The sequence below is a fragment of the Nicotiana tabacum genome, chromosome 24, assembly GCF_000715075.1.
Source record: "Nicotiana tabacum cultivar K326 chromosome 24, ASM71507v2, whole genome shotgun sequence".
NCBI lineage: Eukaryota > Viridiplantae > Streptophyta > Magnoliopsida > Solanales > Solanaceae > Nicotiana > Nicotiana tabacum.
The window spans coordinates 70,711,831-70,734,580 of NC_134103.1; the positions used below are offsets into that span (position 1 = coordinate 70,711,831).

Below are 22,750 nucleotides of genomic sequence, written 5' to 3' on the forward strand. Positions count from 1 at the left end.
TTTCATATATAAGGTTTTAAGCTTTTCCCATATGTCTTTGGCTGAGCTTTCTGCTGCAACTTCATGCAAAACCTCATTTGAAAGATTTAAAATAATACCTGCTTTTGTCTTTTTGTCTATGACGGCAAACTCTTCGTCTGTCATTTTATCCAGCATCTTCTCCTTTCCTTGCAGTGCCAAATCTAAGCCATCCTGAATTAGGATAGCTTCCATCTTTAATTGCCATATTCCGAAGTTTGCACTTCGGTCAAATTTCTCAACATAAGACTTTGTTAGAGTCATTTTGTCTATTTAAACTAACCCGGTTAGATCTGGCTCTAATACCAATTTATTAGGATCGGGAACCCGGGTAGTGCAGAATTTAGCCAAACAATGGTATAATGACAATAACAAAGACAATGGAAGTTGATAATAACGACAATTAAAAAATATAAAGAAGACACAAATTTAACGTGGTTCGGTCAAGGTGACCTACGTCCACAAGCGGAGAGGAGCAATTTCACTATACCAACAAGAGTACAAAATTAGAGTAAATACTCTAATTAATCCCAAATACTCCAAGAGAATAACCTCACAAGATCACTCCAAAGAAAGGGTTCACACAAGTGTTTTCCAATACCCACTCTCTTACAAAATACTCTATAATAAAATAAAGGAGGAGAAAGAAAGACAAGAGTGAAAAGCTCTTGAATTGGTGTGCTTACAAATGAGGAGAAACTCCTCTATTTATAGCAAGAAATCCTTGTCCTAATAATGGATATTATGTCATGGCAAACGTCATGATCCATAAATTTGTTATAATGGATATTATATCATGGCAAATGTCATGAACCACAAATTTGTTATAATGGATATTATGTCATGGCAAATGTCATGAAAATTTAGCCATATTACAGTAAGCTCTCATGGGCAGATGAAGTAGAATTATTGGAGGAAGTTGCAAGCAAGGGATCCATCTGGGATAATTCGACATCACTAAGATAACAAATGCTGGTTTTAAACTAGAATACATAGCTCCAGAGGTGCATGCAGATACCCCTGTATGTGAAATTGAAACAGAGGATATCAATACATAATTGGAATATTGGAAAACTACTGTAGTGTGTTATGTTTTAGGGGCTCATCCTCCCTTCTTAGTTTGGAATAGCTATATCCAGAAAATATGGGGCAAATATGGAATTAATAAGATCTCCATGATGAAGAATAGGATAGTACTGGTGCGATTTGATGATGTAGTAGGGAAGAATGAAGTCATCCAAGGAGGAATATATCACTTCGACAACAAACCTTTTATTGTGAAAGCATGGCATCGAGACATGGAATTTACTAGGGAGGAACTCTATACAGTTCCAATCTGGGTGAAATTACCTGGTCTGGACTTCAAATATTGGAGCTCAAAGGGATTAAGCAAAATAGGAAGTTTAATTGGCAAACCACTGATGGTAGACAATCACGTAGAAAAGAAGATGTGACTTAGATTTGCACGATTACTTATTGAAGTAGGAATGGATGCTAAGTTACCATAAAAGGTTTTCTTTAAAAATGAAAAAGGAATGCTTATAGAGCAAAAGGTTCAATACGATTGGAAACCTACTTTATGTAAGTTCTGCAAGAAATATGATCATGAGGAACAGAACTGTCGGGCAAAGAAGATGCAGTAACCTTCACTTGTTCAGAGACAACAAGAGGAAAATCTACCAGTTCAGAAGCAGGATACGTGATGGTAGGCTATAACTATGTATTTTGGCCACTATTTGCACTCTAAATTGTTGCACTTTACTAATATTTGAATGTTAAATGGTAGTAAATTGCTCTTACTGAGTACTTTATGCTTTACAGGAGTAATTCCGGGCTACAATGAGGTTAGGGACCGTTTTGTGAGATGATATGGAGCATTGAAGGCCAAGTAAAAGCTTATGGAATAAATTAGGAATTCGTTCGAGGATCAAAGGAGGTTAGCGCATTTAAAAAGAAGAACGAAGAAGAGTGCAGAAAATTGCCTTGCCCAGGTGCGTGGCAGCGCACTGATCGCGCACTGGGCCGCGCAAGTCAAGCAGAAACTGGCCAAAGTGCGCGGTCACCTGCGCAGGTGCGCGACCGCGCACGTCCTTCCAAGAAAAAATATTTCAGGACTAAAATTGTAATTCCGAAAGTGACTTCCCTTGACCTATATGAAGCCCAGTTTGTCCAAAAAGAGGGTATCTTGGTTTTTAGAAGAACTTTGAAGGCAAGAACAGGTAAGGAGCAAGACGGAAGATTCGGAAACGAGTTTTTATCTTTCTTCTTCCCTTTTTTCTAGTATTGGTGATGAATTCTTATATTGTGGTTGTGAAAACAATTATGAGTAGCTAAACTCCTTATTCTAGGGTTTGATGGAACCTCTTGAGGGATAAATTTTTGTTGCGTTTAATATAAATTTGTCATTGGATTTTCTCTACTTGTTCAACTACGTGATTATTATAGTTGATTGAAGGGCCCTCAATCGGTTATGCCTATTTATTGTGTATTACTTAGAAAAGGGTACATATTTAGGTAGTTGTTGAACAACATCACTCCTAACGTATTTGAGGGATCAATACGAGGGTTTAAAGGTGGGATTAGGAATAATAAAACCTTGGTGCGATCTTAGTGAGAGGTAAACTAGTGCTAGCTAACGTAGTTCGGAAGAATACGTGTAGTAAATTGTTGTATTTTCTCGGAAGAGAATTACGACACCTAAAGTGTACATGATCGGTAGAGAGTATCTAGGCGAATTTATATGAGACGTAGCAGAGAGGATTCCCATAAGAGGGGAAATCATAGCCCTGGGCCATTCCAATCTTGTCTACAACATTTGTTTTGTTAGTAATAAAATTACAGCTTTTTAATTATCTTGTTGTTAGTTGGTAAACACTCCACTCATTATTCAATATTTTTGGAAGTTGATTACTTGAATTCTAGTGAAACTAGCAGTTGTGATTAATACGTTAATTCCCTATGGGATTCGACTCCGGACTTATAAACCGGATTATATTTGCAACGACCGCTTAGTCCTTTTTATAAGGCATAGTTGGGCATGATCAAATTTTGGCGCAGTTGCCGGGGACATAACGGTGTTATTAATTGCGGCTAAAAGAAGTACTAGGATTCTTGGTTTAGTAAATTTTCTTCATTTTAAACTAATTATATTTAAATTCTAACGTTTGTAGTCTTGGGTGTTACAAGTGTATGCCTAGAAAGCCCTCAAGAACTGGTGAATTGTTTGAAGTATTATCATATCCTGAGAAAGTTTTCAAGGCATTGAATTGTGCAAACAAGAAGGTCAAACGACAACAGAACTCAATTGAATGAATCGAACTAGATATGGGTGACGTCATAGACGACCAAAACAACCTGAACAAGGTGAACGACCCGAACAATCGGGGTGTGGCACGTCTTGTGCCAGAAACTGCCTTGTATGATTGGGCACAACCCACCGCTGAAAATCTGGCAACCACAATTGCAGTCCCTCAGATACAAGCGGAGTTATTTCAAATCACAAACAACATGCTGCATCTCCTGCAAAACAAGGGACTATTCTCAGGGTCATACATTGAAGATCTACAGCAACATCTGAAAAATTTCTTGTCAATTTGTGTCACTCAAAGACAACCAAATATGACACCGGAAGCAATAAGGCTGTTGTTGTTTTCATTCTCAGTGACCGGAGAGGCTCAGACTTGGCTCAATTCGCTCCCCATAAACTCCATCACCACTTGGGAGGAATTAGTCAAGCAATTTTTGAACAAGTTATACCCACCCATTAAGACTGCCAAACAAGTTGATGAGATATTGAGCTTTAAGAAGAAACTAGCTGAAACATTGCAAGAAACGTGGGAGAGGTTCAAAGGTATGCTGGTTAAGTGTCCACACCATGGCATTCCAGATTAGATGTTGGGGCAAAGGTTCTACATTGGATTAGCAGACAGCTTGAAGGCCAATATTGATTCTTCAACAGGTGGAGCATTTTTGAGCAAAACATTCAGGGAATGCAAGGTGTTACTTGATAAAATGGCTCAAAATTCAGGATGGATGACAAAAGACTCTACAATCATTTCTGTAGTTCACTCAGTAGATTTGGACCCTAACAATTCTATAGCTGAGAATATGGCCACTCTGATGATGCAAATGAGTATCCTCACCAAGAAGATTGACGAATCAGGCTAGAAGCAAGTACACATAATTGACACGACTAATGGAGGCTTATGTACACCATGCATTAACTAACCATATGTATGCTCGTGGAGTGGTGAAAGTGACAACCAGAACTATCAAGAGAATATGAACTACGTGGGCAACTATGGAGGACAAAGGCAAGGTGGTCAGAATTGGGGGTAGCAGAATCAACAGTATAGACCAGCACAACAACAGTACAATAATAGCAATAATCCTAGAGTTATGCGACCACATGGTCAAGTTGTGCCTTACCAAAGGCAACAAGGATACAATCAGCAAAATCAGCAGCTAGCTTATTAATAGCCTCAACAACAACAGATAGTGAAACAAGATGATGGGTTGTCTGAAATTAAATGAATGCTGCAACAACTGATTGGGTCTAATGGAAAAATGCAAGAGAAAGTCAAAGCACATGACTCAGCGATAAAAGGCATTGAGATTCAATTAAGGCAGTTATCCATGGCTCTGAATAATCTTCCCCAAGGGACGTTACCGGCAGACACGCATGTCAATCCAAAAGAGCAAGGACCGAAGCAACTTATGGCGGTGAGTCTAAGAAATGGTAGAGATCTTGATCTAGAGCAAGAAATTGCTCGCGAAAGCTGACCAACTTAGATATTTGTGCCAGTACCAATTGAGGTAGATGATTTAACAGGGTTAACAGAGATGACGATACAACATGCACCAGCTGAAACAAGCAAAGAAAAAAAGTTGCGAAGGAGACTGAGTTAGTGCAAGAGAAGGATTTAGAAACAGTGCCCGAGCAGGATCAAACTCAAATCACAGGAAAGAAGCGACCTCCAGCACCCTTCCTATAGAGATTGGCCAAATATCAGAAGGATAAGCAGTATAAGAAATTCATGGAGATGTTGAAGCAAATCTAGGTGAACATTTCTTTGATTAACGCCTTGAAGGAGATGCCTGGTTATGCAAAAATGATGAAGGACTTGATATCTCGTAAGTTTGACTTTCAAGACTTGCCCATGGTTACACTAACTCAGACATGTAGAATTGTTGTGACGAGACCCACATCTGTGAAGTTGTCCGACCGAGGGAGTTTCACAATCTCATGCACAATAGGCAACTATGCTTTTGCTAAAGCATTGTGTGATTTGGGGGCGAGCATAAACTTGATGCCCTTGGCTATCTATAAAAGGTTAGGCATTGGAAGAGCAAGACCCACATCCATGTTACTACAGCTAGCTGACCGAACAGTGAAGAGGCCATCAAGTATACTTGATGATGTACTGGTGCAGGTTGGAAAGTTTGTGTTTCCGGCAAATTTTGTCATTCTGGACTGTCGGGTTGACGAGGAGATTCCCATAATTTTGGGAAGGCCATTCCTGGCCACTGGGAGGGCTCTAATTGATTGTGAAACTGGGGAGCTAAAAATGCAACTGAACGATGAAGAGATAACGTTCAATGTGTAGAAGTCTATGCGGCGACCCAGTGAGTTTTCTATATGCTCTCTGATAGAAGCTGTGGATGCGATTTTGGAGGAGGAAGATGAGGCTCTAAACGTAAAAGACCCTCTAGAAGCCTGCCTCATGAACTTAGAAAAGGTAGATGGTGAGGACTTAGCTGAGTGGGTTTTGGCCCTTGAAGGCCAATGGTACTGGAAAAGAGAGCTCGAATTCGATCCTTTACACTTAGAAGAAAGAAAGACCCCTCCAGCTAAGCCATCAATTGAAGAGCCACCACAGTTGGAGCTAAAACCGTTACCCTCTCACCTCAGGTATGCTTTCTTGAGACATAACTCAACTTTACCTGTTATTATCTCATTTAGTTTGTTAGATGTGCAGGCAGAACATCTTTTGCAGGTGTTGATGGAGTGCAAGACTGCAATTGGTTAGACCATTGCAGATATTAAGGGTATCAGCCCGGCATTTTTATACATAAGATTCTACTGGAAGATGGGCACAAACTGTCCAGAAAACATCAAAGAAGGCTGAACCCCAACATGAAAGAAGTGGTGAAGAAAGAAGTGATCAACTGGTTAGATGTGGGAATCATCTTCCCCATCTCTGACAGTAACTGGGTCAGCCCAGTTCAGTGTGTGCCAAAGAAGGGTGGAATGACTGTAGTGCAAAATGAGAACAACAAGTTGATCTCAACAAGAACAGTCACAGGATGGCAAATCTGCATGGATTACAGAAGGTTAAACAAGGCCACTCGGAAAGACCATTTCCCACTGCCATTCATTGATCAGATGCTAGATAGATTGGCAGAGAGGTCCAATTTTTGCTTTTTGGATGGATACTCGGGGTATAATCAGATCTCTATTGCCCCGGAAGATAGAGAGAAAACGTCGTTCACCTGTCCATATGGCATCTATGCCTTTCGGAGAATGCCATTTGGCCTATGCAATGCACCCGCCACATTCCAAAGGTGCATGATGGCCATCTTTATAGATATGGTAGAGGAAATAATGGAGGTTTTCATGGATGACTTCTCAGTGGTGGGTAACTCATTCGATGATTGCCTTATGAACTTGAAAAGAGTATTGAAGAGGTGTATGGAGACTAATCTGGTATTAAACTGGGAAAAGTACCATTTCATGGTACATGAAAGTATAGTCTTGGGGCACCTAGTGTCGAGTAAGGGCATTGAAGTGGATCGCGCAAAGGTTGATATAATAGAAAAGTTGCCACCACCAATTTCCGTCAAGGAAATAAGAAGTTTCCTTGGCCACGCCGGTTTCTACAGGCGGTTTATAAAAGATTTTTCCAAAATTGCTAACCTGCTGTGGAAATTGCTTGAAAAAAATCACCTTTTTGTGTTTTCTGATGACTGCAGGGTAGCTTTTGAGGAATTGAAGAAGAAGTTGGTGTCTGCACCTATTATAGTTGCACCCAACTAGGAGCAACCATTTGAGCTGATATGTGATGCAAGCGACTATGATGTGGGAGCCGTTCTTGGGCAGCAAAAAGATAAAGTCATGCATCTAATCTACTACGGAAGTAGAACCTTGAGTGGTGCCCAACTAAATTACACAGTGACCGAGAAGGAGATGTTAGTAGTGGTGTTCGCATTTGACCAATTCAGGTCATACCTGATAGGCTCGAAGGTAATTGTTTATACTGACCATACTGATCTCATGTACCTAATTGAAAAGAAGGAGTCAAAGTCGCGCCTGATTCGATGGGTATTACTGCTGCAAGAATTTGACTTAGAAATCCGTGACTGAAAGGAAACGGAGAACCAAGTGGTTGATCACTTGTCTAGGCTTGAAGGAGCAGAGAAGAAGGTTGAGGTGGAAGAGATTGTGGAGACTTTCCCGGATGAACAACTGTTGGCCACGAGTCTTGAGGTAGCGCCATGATATGCAAAAATTGTAAACTACCTGGTGAGCGGTATTGTCCCTTATGGCCTTTCCTCTGTCCAAAAGAAAAAGTTCTTTCGTGACTGTCGCATGTATTATTGGGATGATCCTTATCTATTCAGGATTTGTGTTGATAACATGATCCGGAGATGTATCTCCGAGATAGACCAATCTTCTATTTTGCAGGTTTGTCATGCATCCCCATATGGTAGCCATTCGGGGGAGTAAGGACAGCTGCGAAAGTGTTGGAGTCAGGTTTTTACTGGCCGACAATGTTCAAAGATGCACACTTCTGGGTGAAGGGTTGTGATGAATGCCAACGAACCGGGAATATTTCCCATCGACATGAGAAGCCCATGAACCCAATTCAAGAGGTAAAAATGTTTGATGTATGGGGAATCGATTCCATGGGGCCTTTTATCAGCTCATATGGCAACAAGTACATACTCGTAACTGTGGACTATGTGTCAAAATGGGTGGAGGCTGCAGCGCTCCCTACAAATGATGAAAAGGGGGTCATTGGTTTTTTGAGAAAGAATATATTCACCCAATTTGGAACTCTAAGGGCAATAATCAGTGATGGAGGCACCCAAGTTTGAGAATGTACTTTTGTAACCAAGTGTGCTGGTGAAGTCTGAGTAGCCGCTCTTGGTTCACACATCGTGCCTTTAGCTGATATTGGTATTTGTTTAAGGTATTATGACACCATCCAAGAAATGAAGAACCACAGGTGCCTCCTCCAATGGTCATGCTGGCTCATCCTGGCCGCGATCTTCTGCCAATGCTCGCCAGTTTGTTGCTAACAAGTTCATATCTAGTGAGGCCCAGGAACATTTTTGTAATAAGCCATCCAAGAAATCCATACCGGAGAGGGGAATTGATATGAGGTCCCTCCAAAATGGCTTCCCCAATATGTATCATGAATTGATCCGGCAAGGGCTGGGGATATTATTTGAAGAACGTGACGAAGCCAATTTAATGATTGTGCGGGAGTTTTATGCGAACTGCCCGGAACATGTTAACCATGTTTGCACAGTTTGAAAGAAGAGTGTGGACGCATCCATAGAGGCCATTCGGAGGGTCTACCATTTGCCAGTGTTTGGGGAAGATCCTGAAGCGGACGACTACTATGACACCTATAGCAGAGAACCAACCTCGTGGCAATTGTTCTTTAGAACAATAGGTGTGCCCAACAAGGAGGTAGTGTGGGTTATGTCGGGGTGGATGTTTCATTTGGCATCGCTTACCTTTGAAGGGAAGTATTGGCTTTATGTCATAAATAGTCATTTGTTGCCTTCCTCCAATACCACTGAGGTGAATGGTCCCAAGGCTGCACTGATATGGTGTTTTATCAATGGCCATGATTTTGATGTGGCTAAGGTTATTCACGACGAGATGTTCATTCGATGTCCTGTGCAAAGGTATGGGTTCTTCTTTCCATCCTTAATCACTCGGTTATGCCGTGCAGCACGGGTACCGGAATACAAGGACTTGGATGGAAAAGTAAAAAAGGAACAAAAGTTCCGGGCTGATAAAGTGGTAATTGGGAAGGACCCTGTTTGACCTGTTGAGGCAAATATCGATGAGTCTGATGCACCAGAAGATGGTGATGAAGTGCAAGCTGAGGCTGTTGCTGCTTCACCCCCGCATGAGCAGGTTGTTGAGGGAACCTTAGTTGTCAGAGGGGACACAAGAATGAAGGCCATAGAGCAGGGAATGGTGGGGATGCGTACTTTTGTCACAGACTTGGGAGCTCGAGTGAATGCCCTTGCTACCCAAAATGCCAACTCTGAGAGAAAGGTCATGGCATGGCTGCGTGCGCTTGGCAGGGCTTGCCATCTAGACCCCGGCACGGTATCCGACACTGACTGAATCTATCAGGAAAGTTTTCTTTGCTTTACATTTTTCTTTGTGTGGCATGGGGACATGCCACCCCTTAAAGTGTGGGGTGGGGGATATGTTATATTTATGTTGTATATATATAGTAATGTGTATTAGCTTTAGTTTGTTTTGTGAGTTTGAGTAGTAAAAAAAAATCTGAAAACTTAAAATTTTTGACTTTTCCCGACGATGGATATCATTCGACGGGTTTCTTGAGGGGTTTATATCGAAAGAAAAAGACAAAAAGATTTTCTTTTGTAGGTAATGTATTAAATCCCCTTTGGTTTTTCTTTGTGTCGCGGTTCTTTTCCAAGGGTTTTTGTTTGAACCGGGTGTAGTTAGTTTTTGTTTTGTTAGGTGTAGGAACCCTTGTACTATGGGCTGAAATGAAAACAAGGTCTCTTGACTTCGTTATGCCTTGAGAATAGTGAGTACTTTAGTGTGACGCTTAGGCTCAGTTTTTGACTCTTGTATAAGTGCCTTAAATTGTATATTCTCAACTTTGCTTAACTGCTTCCAATCTTGAGTGAGTCATGTGCCATGTGCATGTGAGTTTTGTTGTATTTTATGCATTGCTTTTGATATCTAGAACTTACCCCGTGTGTTTGCAAAGCGAAATAGTAGTTTTGTCAGTCTAGGAAGTGACATAGGCATTTCTTTGTTGAGCCAGTGATATGCTTTTACCACCTAATTATTATGTATCTTAGTTAACCCCTTTGAGCATGTAATCTTATTTTGTTGGCAACCACATTACAAGCCTTACCCTTTTTGTTTGAATTGACCATATATTTGAACTATTTACCTCCCATGAGCACTTAAAATTGCTATGAACTTTGTAAAAAGTTGAAGTGTGGGGTGGTTGGTTTGGCTTTTGAGTGGAACTAGTGAAATAAGGAGAAGGGTGCAATGTTTTGGAAAAAGTAAGAGTCACCTTGGAAATATTTTGTATTGTTGTGAAAATAATGGTGACTCTTTATGTAAAGGTGTTTAAATAAGTAGGGAATTGATGCATAATGATATGAAGGTGGAGATATAGTTTGACATAAGTGCGGGTTTGACTGTTAAAGTGTATGTATTAAAGTGCTTAGGGAGGTGTAGTCACTCTTATATCTAAATGTATCCTACCCGTCCCGCGGCCTACATTACAACCAGTTAAAAGTCTTACTAGATCCTTGACTGAATGAACTCAATTAATAGAGTAGTACACTACGGGAAATTCTATGGTGCATCTTTTATGGCACATGAATGTCATTTCTGAGAGTGAGTGAATTCTGTCGATCTTGAGTTCCTAATTGTTCTTGAATTTGATTAATTGTGGAACTATTCTCTTTTGTTGTAGGAGGGAACTTGATTCATGAAGGAAAGGTAATTCTTGACTTCTGTGTTAGAGTAAGTGAGTAAATTGTGAATAATGCGTGGTGCTTGTGAGTCAATTCTTGAGGTGAAGATGTTACACTACTGTGCTTAGTCTATTTTAAATATTCTTGGTGTGATGAGCTAGGAAAGTTGCTCAGTAAGGTTGCGTCTATGTAAAGTGTGGTTTGATTGCTCGAGGACGAGCAACGATTTAGGTGTGGGGTGTTGATGGTAGGCTATAACAATGTATTTTGGCCATTATTTGCACTCTAAATTATTGCACTTTACTGATGTTTGAGCGTTAATGGTAGTAAATTTCTCTAACTGAGTACTTTATGCTTTACAGGAGCAATTCTGGGCTACAATGATGTTAAGGACCATTTTTTTAGCAGATATGGAGCGTTGAAGGCCAAGTAAAATCTTATGGAATAAATTGGGAATTCGTTCGAGGATCAAAGGAGGTTAGCGCACTTAAAAAGAAGAACGAAGAAGAGTGCAGAAAATTTCCCAAGTGCGCGCCGTGCACTGACCGCACAAGTCAAGCAGAAATTGGCCAAAGTGTGTGGTCAGATGCGCGGCCGCGCACGTCCTTCCGAGAAAAAAATATTTCAAGTCTAAAATTATAATTCCGGAGGCTACTTCCCTTGACCTATATGAAGCCCAACTCGTCCAAAAAGAGGATATCTTGGTTTTTGAAAAAACTTTGAAGGCAAGAACAAGCAAGGAGCAAGACGGAAGATTCAGAAATGAGTTTTTATCTTTCTTCTTTACTTTTTTCTAGTATTGGTGATGAATTCTTATATTGTGGTTATGAAAACAATTATGAGTAGCTAAACTCTTTGTTCTAGGGTTTGATGGAACCTCTTGGAGGATGAATTTTTGTTGCGTATAATATAAATTTGCCATTGGATTTTCTCTACTTGTTCAACTACGTGATTATTGTGATTGATTGAAGGGCCCTCAATCGGTTATGCCTATTTAGTGTGTATTACTTAGAAAAGGGTACATATTTAGGTAGTTGTTGAACAATATCACTCCTAAGGTATTTAAGGGATTAAGACAGAGGGTTTAAATGTGGGATTAGGAATAACAAAATCTTGGTGCGATTTTAGTGAGCAGTAAATTAGTACTAGCTAGCGTAGTTCGGAAGAATATGAGTAGTAAATTGTTGTATTTGCTCGTAAGAGAATTACAACACCTAAAGTGTTCATGATCGGTAGAGAGTATCTAGGCGAATTTATAGGAGATGTAGCAGATAGGATTACGATAAGAGGGGAAATCATAACCCTAGGCCTTTCCAATCTTGTCTACAACATTTGCTTTGTTAGTAATAAAATTACAGCTTTTTAATTTTCTTGTTGTTAGTTGGTAAACACTCCACTCATTATTCAATATTTTTGGAAGTTGATTACTTGAATTCTAGTAAAACTAGCAGTTGTGATTAATACGTTAATTCCCTTGTGGGATTCGACTCCGGACTTATAAATCGGATTATATTTGCAACGACCGCTTAGTCCTTTTTATAAGGTATAGTTGGGTGTGATCAATACGCCAGTTACAAAGAATGCAGAAAAGATACAAGCTATGATTATAAGTGTAACGGCTCGACCAGTCGTTTTGAGCATTTACATTCGGTTAAGCTATTGGAAGTCTTGTGCAGCAACGTACGAGGTATTATGACTTGTGTGAATCGTCGGTTTTGATTTTCAGGTTATTCTGAATTGATTTTGAAGAAGGGTTCTCAACTAAGAAGCCTTAAGTTGGAAGAGTTGACCAAGTTTGACTTTTGTGTATTTGACCCCTGATCGGAGTTTTGATGATTCTGTTAGGTCCGTATGGTGATTTTGGGCTCGAACGTATGCCCGAAATCTCATTTGGATATTTCTAAAAGGTTTTGGCGCTAATTGGCAAAAGTTAGAAAATTTGAAGGTTTGGAATGTTCAGAAGTTTGATCGGGAGTTGACTTTGAGGATATCGGGTTTGGATTGTGGTTTCGAGAATTGGAATAGTTTCATTATGTCATTTGGGACTTGTGTAAAAAATTTGAGTCCATTCCGAGTTGATTTGATATATTTCGGCAAGAGTTTTGGAAGTTGGAAGATTCAAAGTTTATTATATTTGATTTGAGGTGCGATTTATCGATTCGATGTTGTTATGCATGATTTAAGGCCTCGAGTAGGTCCGTGTTATGTTATTAGACTTGTTGGAATATGTGGACGGGTTTCCGAGGGACTCGAGCGTGATTCGGATTATTTTCGGACCATTTTTCTTTATAATTGCGCTGCTGGTTATGCTGATGTCTGTTGCACCCATTGTTATTCGCGATCACGAATTGAGAGATGCGATCGCGTAGAGGGAAAATTGGAGCTGGGCAGTTTCTTAATCGCGGTCGCGATTGAATGAATGCGATCACATAGCTTGGTGTTGGATACAGTACGCGTTCGCATAGTGAAGGTCACATTCGCGTAGTGTTTGGGCTGAGCTGGGCAGGCGGCTGGTTTCCTCTTCGTGTTCGTGATATTGTTCCCGCGATCGCGTAGCTTTGTGAGCCTTGTGTATCGCGTTCGCAAGGCTGTTACTGTGATCGCGTAGTGTAATTTCTGGGGCAGTGCATCTTTCTTCTTCACGATCACGATGGTATTTCCACGATCGCGATTCATTGATTCCTTAAGTGATACTCTATTTCGGAGGTTTCAGCCATTTTTGCATATTTGGAGCTATGAAACTCGGATTGAGACGATTTTTGAAGCGATTTTCACCATATGGATTGGGGTAAGTGTTCTCTACTCGCTTTTGATTATATTTCATGAATCTATTCTCGTTTTTGGCATTTGGTGGATGAATTCAAAAGAGAAATTGGGGATTTTTTGTCTAAAGTTTTATAGAGTGAATTTTTGAGTTTTGAACATCTCAAAAACAATAGCTCAAACATGGCGAAATGACCTGTATCTCATCCGAAACACATCAGAGGCCCCTGGGACCCCATCCAATCATACCAACTATTCCCGAAACATGATGCAAACTTACTCGAAGCCTCAAATCACATCAAACAACATCCAAACTACTAATCGACGATCAAAACCCTTCTTTCAACGCTGAACGCGTCCGAATTACACTTAAACATTTCGGAATGATGCCAAACTTTACGTGCAGGTCAAAAATCACGATACGAACCTATTCCAAGGCTCGGAATCCCAAACATACATCAATAACATCAAAGTTCACTTCAAATCAATCTTAGCAAATTCTAAAACCTTCAAAATACCAACTTTCCATAATAAGCGCTGAAATGCTTCTGGACCATCCGATACTTAACCCGAACATACGCCCAAGTCCGAAATATCATACGAACTTATTGGAACCTTCAAATCCCGATTTCGAGGTCGTTTGCTCAAAAGTCAAACCTTGGTCAATTCTTCCAACTTAAAGCTTCCGAATTGAGAATTTTCCATCTGAATCAACTCCGAACTTTCCGAAATTCAATTCTGACTACGCGTACAAGTCATAAAACATGATGTGAAACTACTCAAGGCCTCAAACCGCCGAACGACGCACTAAAGGTCAAAACGACCGATCGGGTCATTACACTAAATACACCCATAATATGTGTAACTCTTTCGGAGCTTTTTTTTTTTTGGTTTTAAAAAGAGCAAAAATGGAAGTGAGACGTGTAGAGAACCATCCACGACAAATATATGATTAATCTATTTCAGAGCCAATTATAATAATGGATACAAACTTCTCACTCGTTGACTCGAAATTATTGAAACTGCCTCTGTATGTATCCACGGCCAACTGGAATGGATTTTTTTTCTCCCCGCTTACTTAACGATTTAAATTGATTAATCAAATAATTTAATTTGTAATCTCCAGCTCAAAAAGATTATGCGAATCGTCTTCGTTTCGTGGGCATACACTTGAATAATTAATAATGGGTTAAAGTTCGCAGATCTCCAAGTTCCAAATATAGGGTACTAAGCACGACTTTTGAGTGATGAATCCCTATTCATAAGAATAAGAATACGCATTCCAGCTGTTGATAGCACATGATACTGTTTGACTTCTCATTAAAAATAGGCCAAATGCATTTGAACACCTACTAAGAGCGTGTTTGGCTAAATTGTAGTGTTTATTAAGCAAGTTTTTAGTTTGAGTATCTAAATATGTATTTATACCGAGTTTTAGTCCTAATTGTCCATCTTTTAATTAAATCATAACTCAAGAATATAAAAATTTGTCGAAGATAATTGTAAATAAAATATACTAATTTTTTTGTTGATGTTAGTTACATTATTGAGGTTTTATACTTTGCTCACCATTATTATTAAATTATTTTATTCGATCGGTTTGTCTATATAAACCAAAAAGATGAATAATCTGAACCGAAACTCAAAAAAAATCAAGTCAAAGTTCAAAGCAATATGACACTCAAAACCTTCAAATCATGATCCGCCTCTGACCGTATATACTAACTAATGCAATTCTTAACCCCAAATACGAAATACATATTATTAACCCTCACTCCCAAATGCGAAGGACCCAAAAAGAACCCAACTCCCCTAATGCGATTATAGTAAAAAAGAATCGATCGAAAACGCTGCATCTCATTAGTTTGCACGTTGGATATGTCGACCTATGTGGAGAAGTCGTGGAGAACGTCTTGTATTGGCTAAGATAGGAAAAGAGAATATCATAATACCAGAACGGCTAAAAACACTTCAAATTAAGTTTGTTAATGACATTTGAGAATCATACATTTCAAAACTCAAGAAGATAAAGCTTTATTCGCAAATTACAGTAACAAGAACGACGATTACGGGATAATTCCAAACTATTAAGAACAAATACAATGAATCCTTCATATTTATTTATTTAGACATGGATCAGGATTGAACCACATGGATGCCGCGAATCAAATTTCCTTCAAATCCTCACACCATTGGACATCTTCTTCGCGGAGAAAGCTACATTAAGAAACTCTTCCATTGCTTTCACAAAAGAACCTTTTTTTTTTTGTAACTCCAAGTCATAATTTTATTACCATTGCAATGCAAAAGATACAATTTGAAGAAGAACGGTATAGACTGGCCTTCTATATGGACTGAGAACTTGACACAACAAATTCATACAATTAGTACATAATTAGTAGGATTATCTCCACACTAACATGCCAATTAATAATAAAGTTGAGAACTCATAGTGGTTCATATATTATGGTACTTGATCTTCTCTTCTTGACTCGGAATGCTGAAATTTGCCATCTATCTACATTTAGAAGTCCTTTGACCTGCCGCGACAATGTATCAAAATAAGTGAAAATATACACTTCCATTAATTGGTGACTTAGAGAAGCCATCTTGTCCTCAACTTGATTTGCTTCTCTAAAACAATGTCTAATGATTAGACCCTTTTGTTCAACCAGCGTTTTTACCTCCATAACAACACTGTTGATTCTCCATGGTATGGACCATATTGTCACAACTCGCATTTTGGGGTTGTGATTTCGGCCAAGAACTGGTGAAAAAAGGTCCTTCTGATTATATGACGTAGGTCTGTCTACTCGGGCAACTTGGACTTTTTAATTTTAAGCATATATAAGGGGGTTATAGGTGATGAAAGCTCCGACCTGCCTCCCCCATACGTGCTGCCACCGAGCCGTATCGAACGAGCTGCCTTGGGGGCAACCTCAAGGGCCTGCCTAGATGACTCAAAGGAGTGTCAAAGGTATCCACACGAGTTTGGGAACTCGTATGGACGGCGCGACGCCTTCGGGCCAGCGTTGGGCATCAAAGTGGTGCTGGAGGCTCGATGTGTGGAACGGCCAGCCCCGCGGGCTGCCGAATGTTGGAACGAGACCTCCGTGCCGATTGGATACTTGACGCACCTGTCATAGGGGAATCATATATCGACTTGTGAGCATGGCTTTGGTTCAACCATGCAAGCAAGGGTCCGTTGGCCTAAAGGTGCAGGTGTGGGCGACACTGCACTACTTCGGAATGGAAGCGTACTGCAAGAGGGCTATGTATGGGCATGGCATGAAAGAGGCGCATGACAATGGCCAAGAGCTAAAGGTTACCTTATTCGGGTGAGGCACGAGCTAGTCGCGGATGCACTAGGCGAGTGTCAAGCTTGACGATTGGGTTGTGCATGCGGGAGCGATGCTCAGTCTTGGGCTAAGGACAAGGCATGTCCTAAGCCAATTCCCCCAGGGCGCGCATGGATTGTGATCCTAAGATGAAGTGCCACGACATGTCTAGGGCCAAGGGCCTAGGAATCTTACGGGCAGCACAAGTTGGGGCGAGCCTGTGGGCGAGTCCCACCAACAGGCACAGGATGGTGCTTGGGAAATCCTGGGACAGGAAGAAGGCTGGCCCGCGGCAAGGGGAGCCCCGGGCGCCGCACGGGCGAGCATGTGCCGCTACCCAACATGAGGATTTGGGCCTGTGACACTTGATATCAGAGCTGATTAAGGCCGTACTATGCCATGGCACAACGTCAAGGCAAAGGGTGGATATGGCGAGTGCATTTTGGATGTCAGTGTCGAGATCACGTCAAAGCAGAGATTGATGTTCATATGCCACCAAAGATCGAGAACCCGATACTGATGGTCGACGAAAGAAATAGGTGATTCCATTATCTTTCGAAGTCTAGGTCGCTACTGAATAGGGTGATATGCCGATGAGTCGGATGGCCAAGAGAAGGCCATGTTTGCCAGGTCGTGCAACCATATTGCGAAAGAGTGGGAGCCATGGACTATAAACTTGGGCATGATCATAGCGGAGATCTTGCCAAGGATGCGTGCGACGCATCATGTTGAGTGTCTTTCCTTCGGGAGAAGACCTGTGAGCTGCCTAAGGGCATTGCCAAGGTGAGGAAACGAATTCGAGGGTATAGCGAAGCTTCAAAATGGGGCGAGTTTCCAAGTTAGAAGGTGTCATCATTCTGGAAAGGGGTATGTCGAATGATGGGGACCGAGAGTGTCCAAGTGCGAGGCATACCGAACCGGGAAGCCGTGCTAGCAGGGCCAAGAGGGCGCCTGTCTATAGGGCGAGTATTGAAGTACTACCGGGAGCATTGGCTACTTGCTGAGGAAGTGACAACTGGAAAACAAAGAGCTTTGTTCGGAAATGCGGCGATGCTATGACTTTGGGAATGTAGTACTCACCAAAGGTCGTCCCAAGTGCTGGCCGAATGCCAAGTGGGACGATAGAGCTAAGATGTATCCTCCACATTGAGTGTGGGAGGATCCCGCCTATGCAAGAGGCATATGGGTGAAGTCATGGGTCTGGAAGCGAACACATCTTCAAGGTAGTGAAGGCAAAGAAAGCTACGGGAGCGGAATGCTACGTGAGCTATGCCAAGAGGGCATCTTAATGCTACGGGAGCGAAAGGCTGCGGGAGCCATGCCAAAGAGGGCATCTTAAGGCTACGGGAGCGACGTCAAAAGGAGCACATGATGTGCTAACCTGTGAAGGAAAGCTTCAGACGGACATGAAGGCCGTGAGGGTCATGGTATGATTGACTAGTGTGGGTCAATCACAAAGTTAGACACCAGAGGGTGAAAGTGCGGAGGCACTTTCCAAGTGAACATCGAAAGGCGATGAAGTGCAGAGGCACGCTTGGAAGATACTTGGGGAGAAGTGCATGGGGCACGACTCCTTTTGAGAAAGGACTTCGAGGAAGTCCAACCCACAGGACAAAGGGAGCTGAAATGGGCATACCTGAGGGGGCAGACTCCGGGATGTCTTAAGCCATGATGTGTCATCGGGGACGATGACATTATGAGTGTGGGAGGATGTCACAACTCACATTTTGGAGTTGTGATTTCGGCCAAGAACTGGTGAGAAAAGGCTCTTCTGATTATCTTACGTAGGTCTGTCTACTCGGGCAACTTGGGCTTTTTAATTTTAAGCATATATAAGGGGGTATAGGTGATGAAAGCTCTGACCTGCCTCCCCCATACGTGCTGCCACCGAGCCGTATCGAACGAGCTGCCTTGGGGGCAACCTCAAGGGCCTGCCTAGATGACTCAAAGGAGTGTCAAAGGTATCCACACAAGTTTGGGAACTCGTATGGACAGCGCGACGCCTTCGGGCCAGCATTGGGCATCAAAGTGGTGCTGGAGGCTCGATATGTGGAACGACCAGCCCCGCAGGCTGCCAAATGTTGGAACGAGACCTCCGTGCCGATTGGATACTTGACGCACCTGTCATAGGGGCATTATGTGTCGACTTGTGATCATGGATTTGGTTCAACCATGCAAGCAAGGGTCCGTTGGCCTAAAGGTGCAGGTGTGGGCGACACTGCACTAATTTGGAATGGAAGCGTGCTGCAAGAGGGCTATGATTGGGCATGGCACGAAAGAGGCGCATGACAATGGCCAAGGGATAAATGTTGCCTTACTCGGGCGAGGCACGAGCTAGTCACGGATGCACTAGGCGAGTGTCAAGCTTGAGGATTGGGCTGTGCACGCGGGAGCGATGCTCAGTCTTGGGCTAAGGACAAGGCATGTCCTAAGCCAATTCTCCCAGGGCGCGCATGGATTGTGATCCTAAGATGAAGCGCCATGACATGTCTAGGGCCAATGGCCTAGGCATCTTACGGGCAGCACAAGTTGGGGCGAGCCTGCGGGCGAGTCCCACCAACAGGCACAGGATCGTGCTTTGGAATCCTGGGAAAGGAACCGCCGCACGGGCGAGCAGGTGCCGCTACCCAACGTAAGGATTTGGCCCCGTGACAATATGCCTTGAATGCAGTTGTGAAGTAGCAATGAATCAGTTTCGCCAATAATCAGTCCATATCCTTATTGAACGTACCATTTTAGGCCAAAAAGAAGGGCCTCTACTTCTGCTAAGTTACTTGTTCCTTGACCCATTGGTATAGCATAAGCCATAAGCATTTTACCACCATTGTCTCTAACCACCCCGCCACCTCCGCAATTCCCATTAGCACAACTACTATCATTGTTTAACTTAACAAAGAGAAAATGTGGTTTAAGCCACTTAACCTAAGTTATACACCTTTCAATCATAGAGTAGTCAAAGAATTTACATATATCTTCCCAATTATTGTTAATAGTTAGCTTCCCAAAATGAGAGTTAATTAATTGGGCAATATTAAAAGTGATAAGGCATTTGGATCTTGCCACTAATGGCCTCTCCATTTTATATTTTCTACAACACCTTGATCTCCACAGCTCCCATACAACAATATGAGGCATAATCTGGAAAAACAAATGCAGCAACAGAGTTTTTGGACTTATGATTCCAACAGTTAGCAAACTGAATTCTTAAGGGGATGTTCATATGAGCTATTCCAACCATTCTAGCAAAAATTGCCCACACTTGTTGTGCAAAATGTCCCAGACAAATAAATGTTCACACGTTTCCTCGCCTGGGATCATTCCTGGAGAAGGACAGCAACAACATTTAGAGGCTAAGGAAATCCCAAACCTCGTGATCCTTTCATCTGCTGTGATTTTTCCATGGACAGCTCTCCAAGCGAAGAAAGACATCTTAAATGGGACATATTTATGCCATAACTTAGAGTCAAAAGGAGCAAGATCCTTTCTTTGTCTTAATGCATTCCAAGCAGAGGCCACACTGAATTTTCCTGAAGAAGTAATTGTCCAGATTGGAGTATCATCCTCTTCTTAATTAATTGTGATGTGAACAGAGGCTATCTAAGACTTAACAACTTCAGGAGGCTGAATATGTAATCAAGACCAGTCTCATACTCCATCCTTATATACTTCATTAACCTTAGTATTGTCATGCCCGACATCTTCACCTAAGCTGGAAGACAAAGGAACAAAATTGGTCCAATTATCATACCAAAAGCTGTTATTACCGCTCCCAACTCTCCATAAGATGTTCTGGTCTACTTCATATTTCAATTAGCACATAGCCTGCTAATTATGGAATTTTCCAACTGTCCATTGACTAATTAGTGGATGATAGATTCTACAATATTTGGCTTTGACAAATTGGGACCATAACCAGTTTGTGGTTCTCAACCTTCACCATTGCTTTGCTGTGAAGGCTTTGCAGACATCCTCCAACTTTCTAAAATTAGCCCCTCCATCTTCATATGGAAAACAAAGTTTGTACCATGCAAACCAGTGGTATATGTCACTAGTCTCTTTCCCAGACCAGAAGAATCTAGCTAAGTACCTCTGAATTGTAGCGATAGTACCCTTGGTTGGATGGACTGCAGCCAATGTATGGACATTCAGGGCCAATAGAACATGCCTGATAAGAACTGCCCTGCCTCCAGAAGAAAGTAGCTTTAAATTCCATCATTTGATCATGTAAATCACCTTGATAACCATCCCTGCAAAGGTAGACAACTTTTTTCTACCAGAATATATAGGACAACCGAGGTATTTGATAGGAAGGGGTTCATGTCTCATTTCTGTTATTTCCTCAATCCTACGAATGGATCTTTGTGTTGCAGAAGAAGCCAATGAGAAATTGCATTTAGATTTATTGATCTTCTGTCCAGAAAGTTGTTCATATGTTGCTAAAGTAGTTTGGATCAGCTGAAGAGTAGTTTTCCCACCATTGCAAAATAAAATAGTATCATCGGCAAAGGCGAGATGGTTGATTTGTGGACCATGACTACTCATGTAGAAACCTTTGTACCCTCTGTGCTTCTGGAGTTTATTAAATAATTGGAATAACAATTCAGTACTCAAAACAAAAAGAGAAGGTGAGAGAGGATCACTTTGTTTGAGCCCTCTCCCAGATTTAAAAAATCCATGCCTACTCCTATTCAGAATTATTGTGTACCAATTATTTGAAATATATCTATGAATGATGTCAATCCAACTCTTAGCAAAACCCATTTTTTTCAGCATGAGGCAGAGAAAAGACCATGATACTCTATCATATGCTTTTGCCTTGTCTAATTTCATAACCATATTTCTCCCTTCAACAGGTTTCCCAATATAATTCACAATCTCTTGAGCCAACAAAATGTTCTCAGTTATGGATCTACCTTTAACAAACCCACTCTGATTATGTGAAATGATTCTAGGCAACAAGGTACTCAATCTAGTATTTAAGAGCTTAGCAATAATCTTGCGAGATATATTACACAAACTAATAAGCCTAATGTCTGAGAAAGTATGAGGGGATTCCACCTTTGGAAGCATTACTAGATACATGTGAGTGAAATATCTTGGTAACTGAGCTCCATCAAAAAAGGCCACTAAAGCATTAAAACAGTTTCAGCAATAATAGACCAGGCACTTTGGTAGAACCTGCCAGTAAGACCATCAGGTCCAAGTGCACTATCAACATCCAATATAAAGACACATTTTTTAACCTCCTCCATGGTTGGTATTTCAGTGAGGAAAGCATTATCCTCTTCAGTAATAGTTCTCTTCACCACATCAAGCACAACAAGATCTTCAATGGTTATTCCAGCACCAAATAGTTGTTGAAAGAATCTGACTGCTGCTCCTGCCACCTCTTCCGTCCCTTCCATAAGGTTGTCATTATCACCTCTGATCCTTTGGATGTTTAATTTCTTCCTTTTATCCTTGATTACAACATGAAAGAAAGCTGTGTTATCATCGCCCTCTGTCAACCATTTAACTCTTGCCTTCTACCTCATAATTGAGTCTTGCAGCTTCAAAAATCTGGTAAATTTTGCTCTTGCCTTAGATAAGTTCATTCTGCATTCAGGATATGGATCAGAGATCATTGCCTCCTCCAAACTTCTTATAAGAGTTTCAAGCCTCTTTGGTTCTTCATATATATCACCAAAAGCTTGTCTAGACCAAGCACTGAGAGTAGAGCATACTTTCTTAAGCTTCTGATGAAAGATGTACAAAGGATTGCCAAAAACTTCTTCTGACCAGGCTTGTTGAATTTTTCCCAAGTACTCCTTATGTTCTACCCATATATTGAGAAATTTAAAATATTTATAAAATCAGAGTCAGTGCTGGCCGCAGATATCAGTAATGGAGCATGGCCAGAGCAAGACCTAGAT

At 41.3% G+C, this 22,750-nt stretch overlaps 1 non-coding gene across 1 annotated transcript; it reads right to left on the reverse strand.

The window, feature by feature from the left end:
- Positions 1-3,792: 3,792 nt before the first annotated feature.
- Positions 3,793-3,899, reverse strand: LOC142178669 (small nucleolar RNA R71). The gene has a single exon (XR_012706937.1). It is a non-coding gene; the product is annotated as a small nucleolar RNA R71 (small nucleolar RNA).
- Positions 3,900-22,750: the final 18,851 nt, after the last annotated feature.